The sequence below is a fragment of the Mytilus californianus genome, unplaced genomic scaffold (genome assembly GCF_021869535.1).
Source record: "Mytilus californianus isolate M0D057914Y unplaced genomic scaffold, xbMytCali1.0.p SCAF_9, whole genome shotgun sequence".
NCBI classification, from domain to species: Eukaryota; Metazoa; Mollusca; class Bivalvia; order Mytilida; family Mytilidae; genus Mytilus; species Mytilus californianus.
The window spans coordinates 19,659,325-19,666,057 of NW_026262745.1; the positions used below are offsets into that span (position 1 = coordinate 19,659,325).

At 30.0% G+C, this 6,733-nt stretch overlaps 1 long non-coding RNA gene across 1 annotated transcript; it reads right to left on the reverse strand.

Annotated features, from left to right (window-relative positions):
• Positions 1–2,883: 2,883 nt before the first annotated feature.
• Positions 2,884–5,738, reverse strand: LOC127714638 (uncharacterized). The gene is made up of 3 exons (XR_007987838.1): positions 5,416–5,738; positions 4,790–4,946; positions 2,884–3,308 (listed from the first exon to the last, which is right to left on the reverse strand). It is a non-coding gene; the product is annotated as an uncharacterized LOC127714638 (long non-coding RNA).
• Between the last annotated feature and the right edge of the window lie 995 nt (positions 5,739–6,733).

The following is a 6,733-nucleotide window of genomic DNA, read 5'->3' on the forward strand; positions in this document are numbered from 1 at the left end:
AACAATTAATAATAAATCAACTTATGCTGCAGAATATATATTAACATCACTGTGCAATTTGTTTTCATATCTTATATGATATATAACCCCTGAGATTATCCTAGGTTTTGTTGGGTTTGTGTTGTTCAATCTTTAGTTTTCTGTGTAGTGTTTGTCTTATCTCTTTGGCCATGGCGTTGTCCGTTTTTCTCTGTCTTAGGAATTTTTGATGTCCCCTTAGTAATTTCTGCCTCTTTTGTTTTCAATAAATATTGATAAAGCTGAAAATCATGGTGAAAAAAAATCTTATGGATCTGCATTTTTCTGTTGGGTGCGGGTGTGTCTTTTCTATATTTTTATTGGTGATTTTTTTTCTGTATCATTTTACCACATTTCTTTTCCTTCATTATTCATAACTTTGATTTTAATAAATAGTGATTTATAGAAAAAATGCAACGGCAATTTTCTCTATTTAATTTGGTTACTGAATAAAAGCTTAAAATACTTGTCAAGTGATATATCAGAAGTTGTTAATACACCTTATCGCTATTTGGCCGTCATTACTAGACATTACAAAGGTTCCCGAAAATTTAGACGTCAAAATAACAATGTCTGACACCACAAAAGAAAAGTGATTGTTGTACGACGTCAAAGTTCAAGTGTCGCAAATTCTTGGGTCAAGTTGTCGCAGATTTCCAAATAGCGATAATGTATATAGTCAATATAACTGTATGAACCAAAGATGTAAACTGACTTGTCATTTAAATGGACTGACTGTGTTCAAAACTGAGAATCAGGTCTAGTAATTGCTTAAAAGTAACCTGGTGACCAGGGGCAATTTTTAAATGTGACCTTGTGACCTGAAGTGGTATCCCACTGTGTATAAGCTAATGTAAAACAAAATAGTTAATATGTTAGATGTTAGAAACATTTTCTGTAGTGACCCTAAAAAAAGAATATGAAAACATTTCATTATCTTCAATGATGGACATAATCAGAGTAGAATAGTGTAAGTTGTCCTGATGACACAAGATTTTCTTAATAGACGAAATACTTCATTTATAAACAAAAAAGAAGATACAAATATTTACAATGAAGTAAATATTTGTCAGATTTTTGGCTTTATATTTGAAAATCATTTTTTAAAATGTTTCATTTATATCACTTTAGTCAGGTTTGGTCATTTTGTTCTTCTGTTTTAAAGTGTCTTCATAACAATGCTAATGTTAAAATATTAAGACTGATTAGAAAAACTAAACTATAGTACTGTAATCATTACATGCATTTCTAATATTCTTATAGTATATACATGCTAGATATTCAAATAAATTAATACCACATGCCATTCTATAGGACCAATACATTTAAAATTTTTATATGAAACACTATATTGTATAATTTTTCTTTTTTTCTGTACAATATAACACTATATCTGTTGAACTTTGCAGGTTAAAACTTTGTGCTGAAGACTATACAACCAGAGATGGGTGTTCTTGAAGTGTAACTAATAAGATTTAGATTCATGTATCATAAAATCATTAGATTTTCAACATAATAATTAATGTGCCATAATTTTACATTGAAATTTTTGAGGTAAACAGTTTTTTTTTCAATAGAAAATAACTACATAAATTTACTCCCTTAAAAGACAAATATTTCAATATGATATTTTTTCCTAAAATTCATTTTGTATTCAATTATGATAAACATCCATGATAAAAGGAAAGTGATGAAAACTGCTTTAGGATATTTGCAAACATGAAAAGAACAAACAAAAAATAAACAAGAAATTAAACATACAGGCCTCAAGTGATATTTTCACAATACTTGTGAACATCTTTCTATAAATATTATTAGAATACATTTGTTATCTTCTATATCTTGTTGTCTTATTCATCTGGAAAATAGAACCAAATGTTACAAGAACAAATTTACAACATTGCATATCCTAAACAGTGACTTATATAAAAAAAAAATCAAAAAGACTTGAAATTTATTGACTATATTCACTGAATTTTTGTTTTCGTTACTTGTCATTTTTCTATATTCCTATTTAGTCTAATGTAAAGAGCTTTGCAATAAACACAATGATAACACATGTTGACAAGGAAGGAAATGGGAAGAGTGAACTCAGTAATGTATTAAACTGGGGTATCTTGGTAGCATGCTCTCTTGTATGAGTGAGATTTTGGGTTCCATCCCAGGGCCATCAATTAAAAGACCATGGCAATGGTATTTACTTCTTCTACAATAAGTAGGCAGTATTTTTGGAGAGTTACATCCAGAAAAAGTTTGTGTTGGGGTTACTGTCTGAATACTGACTCTGTTGTTACCCTGTAAACTATACATGTAAAATCTTATACAAATTGGCTTTGTATAAACAGAGGTATATTCATATATATGTATCAAAACATTTTGCCATCCAGAATATGTATATAGTTTGCTGCTTGATCTCTCTATCCATCCATAAATAAATCAGCCACCTACCCTACTGAAAATGTAAAGTGGGATTTCACTGAAAATACCAGTGGAGTTTCATCAGAGTTCCATTGGAATACCACTGTATTACCACTGGGAAATTTGGTCGGGATTTTCATTGGACATTCATTGTTTTCCATTGGGATATCAGTGGAATATCCAGTGGGATTCCGGTGAATACTCGAGTGGAATACAGTGGAAATTCCATTGGAATACCAGTGAAAACTTCGTTGGAATACCATTGTTTTCCCACTGGACATTTATTGTTTTCTACCGGGATACCAGTGGTAATTCCATTGGAAATTGTAACAATCAACCGAAGAAAACCAGTGATATTTCAATGGAAATTGACAATTCCACTGAAATGTTAGATATCATTTTGCATGCACTGCTTATTTTTGAATGAATTAATAAGAAAACTTGAAATAAGACAATAACCATTTTAATGCAAGTCAACAATTAAAGAAATTACAACAGTTTATACATCATCCACATTTAAGACCTTTTAAACGAAAAGATCAACCTCTTTAAAATATTATCGTTGATAAATTATCATTTTTTAGTCAAAGATGTATTTACTTAATTGTACATGTAAATCATTTTTCTGGTTAAATCATTCATAAGTCCATGGTAACTTTTGGTCCTCTTGAAATCTTTCACAAATGGTTTTAATTTTCAATTTTACAAATTTGTTTATTGTGCATTAACCAAACAAAAATGTCCAGTTTACATGCATACGAAATACTTTGTCAGTTTGGTCAGTTTTCTTCATCATCCATTGATATTATTCATGAATTAAGTCCAAAGTTTCTGCATTCCAATCCTGTTCCATTAAGTCTTCATTGATTAATCTGAAAGAAAAAAAATCATACATCATAACATGCATAGAATTTTGAATTAAAATAACATTACAATACCATGCTCCAGTCTGCAATTATTCAAAAATATATGTTACTGGCATATATATTTTATTTGTGTTTGTGTGTAATTTATTCACAACATTTATACACTAAGAGCAATTTAGACACATGTATGTCTATTGTTGAAGACTATGTGTTCTCTAGATATCTTTGGCTATAGTTGTTGGGTTGCTGTCTCTTAGACTTATAACACACATCTCTTTTTATCAAAATAGACTTCTATTGTTCAAGGATCAGGTGTCTCTCAAAGCCAAATAAAATAGTATGTGTGGTTCCAGTTACATTTAAAAAAAATTAGGGTAGGTAGGTAAGAATTTTTTTTATTTTATGTTTTTTTTTTACATTGAGTCTATCATGTCTGCAATTATTCAAAAATATATGTTACTGGCATATATATTTTATTTGTGTTTGTGTGTAATTTATTCACAACATTTATACACTAAGAGCAATTTAGACACATGTATGTCTATTGTTGAAGACTATGTGTTCTCTAGATATCTTTGGCTATAGTTGTTGGGTTGCTGTCTCTTAGACTTATAACACACATATCTTTTTATCAAAATAGACTTCTATTGTTCAAGGATCAGGTGTCTCTCAAAGCCAAATAAAATAGTATGTGTGGTTCCAGTTACATTTAAAAAAAATTAGGGTAGGTAGGTAAGAATTTTTTTTATTTTATGGTTTTTTTTTACATTGAGTCTATCATGTCTGCAATTATTCAAAAATATATGTTACTGGCATATATATTTTATTTGTGTTTGTGTGTAATTTATTCACAACATTTATACACTAAGAGCAATTTAGACACATGTATGTCTATTGTTGAAGACTGTGTTCTCTAGATATCTTTGGCTATAGTTGTTGGGTTGCTGTCTCTTAGACTTATAACACACCTCTTTTTATCAAAATAAGACTTTTATTGTTCATGGATCAGGTGTCTCTCAAAGCCAAATAAAATAGTATGTGTGGTTCCAGTTACATTTAAAAAAAAATTAGGGTAGTTAGAATTTTTTTTATTTTATGGTTTTTTTTTACATTGAGTCTATCATGTCTATGGGAGCAACATTTTGACTTAAACAGTACTTACTGAAAAATGACAAAAAAATCTTTAGGGTAGGCTATTGTTAAGACTAAAAAAAAAGGTAGGTAAGGTAATTGGAACCACGCATATATTTTTATTTAGCCTCATATTATCTTTCCCTTTGTGTTGTGTTTGTTGTTGGTTTACTATCTGGTTGAAGCATACCAGACACCTCATTTTGTTCACATAATAGCCATGATTAACCATTGTGCATGATGATCAGATCAATGTTTTTGAGATGTGTTTACAGCTTATAGATGTGAATGATTAACATGATTAATGTATTTTTATTTCAAGTGTGGGAAGGATGAAAAAATAATTCAATAAGTACCTTTCAATAATCTTATACTCAAATTTCTTTTCTGCTGCTGGTTCGTTTGTTTTCATCGTGTTTTCATATTATTGAGTGGATATTGATCGATGCACAGTCATCATTTTTGCAGCTTTGTACCTTCACCATGATCAATCCCTTTTAATATATGGACAACCTAAAAAAAAATGTAAAAACATTTTATTAATCATTTTTAATTCTGGTCATGACCTGTATGCATCATATATTACTGATATTTATCATACAATGTACATATATAATTAAGAAGCTTCTTTCAGTTAAGTATAAAGACTCTAAAACACAATATTAACCTTTAGGGATTTTTTGTGTTGCATGTCCATCCAAATCAGAACATGACAAAATTAAGTTGAATGTGCCTGACATTGTGTAGTAAACTGTAAACATCTTTCCTTGATTGTGAAGGCACACAATGTAATTTAATATTGAATAATAAAATTATTATTACATTCCCACCTCCCCCTTTTCAGAACACCAAATGGTCATCCTCAAAGTGTGAACTATCAGAGCCCATGAATAAAACTAAAGTGGGTGTATATCTTTTCTTTTTAATTTTAATTAAAAATATTCATGATGTAAAAATCGTAGTAAAATCTCTTAAAAATTACCTGTATCTGCTGTACGTCTGCCCTACATCAGCACATCGTCTCATCGTAAATTCTTGGTTCAACAGCTAATGTCATACCTAAATGTTCTGCCTTTAATGTCTATTTCTTTATTTATCGAAGGTTGTTGAGTATTAATTATTATTAACATGATTAATGTAACCACAGCTGGACAATGCTGGACAGGATACATACTCGTACAATATTTTTAGTTTCAAATTTGAACACATTCCGTGTATTAATGATAACGACTATCTGATTGGCCGATCGGAAATCCCGGAAATAGAGTTATCCAATCAAATCAGCGGTTATATATATATATATAGTCTGGTAGAAAAAAATGGCAGCCTCCATGAATGTAAACATGTGTGTTGAAAAACAACATTATAGACTACAGTTTCACGAATTTTCTGCTCAAATTATGCCAAAACACTGACATTTAGCGTACAATTGATTGGAGCGGATTATATGTGAAATGTTTCTATAGATTAACTTATATGACCCGAGTTCAGGACATGAAAATGATGAAAAATTCATCACACGGACAAAGTTAAGATACCGAAACAGTTTATAGAACAATGTGGAAAATGAAAGCCGTTCACTTTATTTTTCTCAAAAGAACAGTAGACCAGTAACAGTTAATGAACATGATGAAGTCAAAGGAGAAATAATTATATTATTGTATACATGTAGACTGTAGTGCAGGGCAGTTGCCAGTACGGTCACTTGAAGAAAAAAACGGAGTTATCCTAACAATTCGTACAGTCTGAAGATAATTTCTGCAACAGATCTGTTTAAAACGGCCCTTTTAAGAGCCATGCACATTTTTCAAAAAGAATCTTAATTGTTTTTGTTCGTTAAATCAACCAGAATCTTATTCTCAACCCAATTTGATATAAAATATTCATTTCTTTATTTATATTATCTGATTATTGCACATTTAATTTTATTTCTTAATAGTTAAAATGTATCCTTTCAATGTGTCATACTCATAGGCTATATGGTGATGCATTATATTCACCCTACATCTGAGGAGCTACCATTTTACTTATTTTATATGGGGGGGGGGGGGGGGGGGGGGTCTTTCAGACCAAATGATTATTTTCATTTGTTACTAGGCAAGTGATTTCATATTACATTTAACCATGTAACATTTTTTGAACAAATGTTTCATATACATGTATATATGTAGGTTTATGAAATATTCATTACATCCCATATATTATCATGATTATAATATTTAATTTCTTATCAGGCCAGCAAATTATATGCTACAAATTGAATCCTTTATATAATAATCATGCACTTAATTATTTGAAAA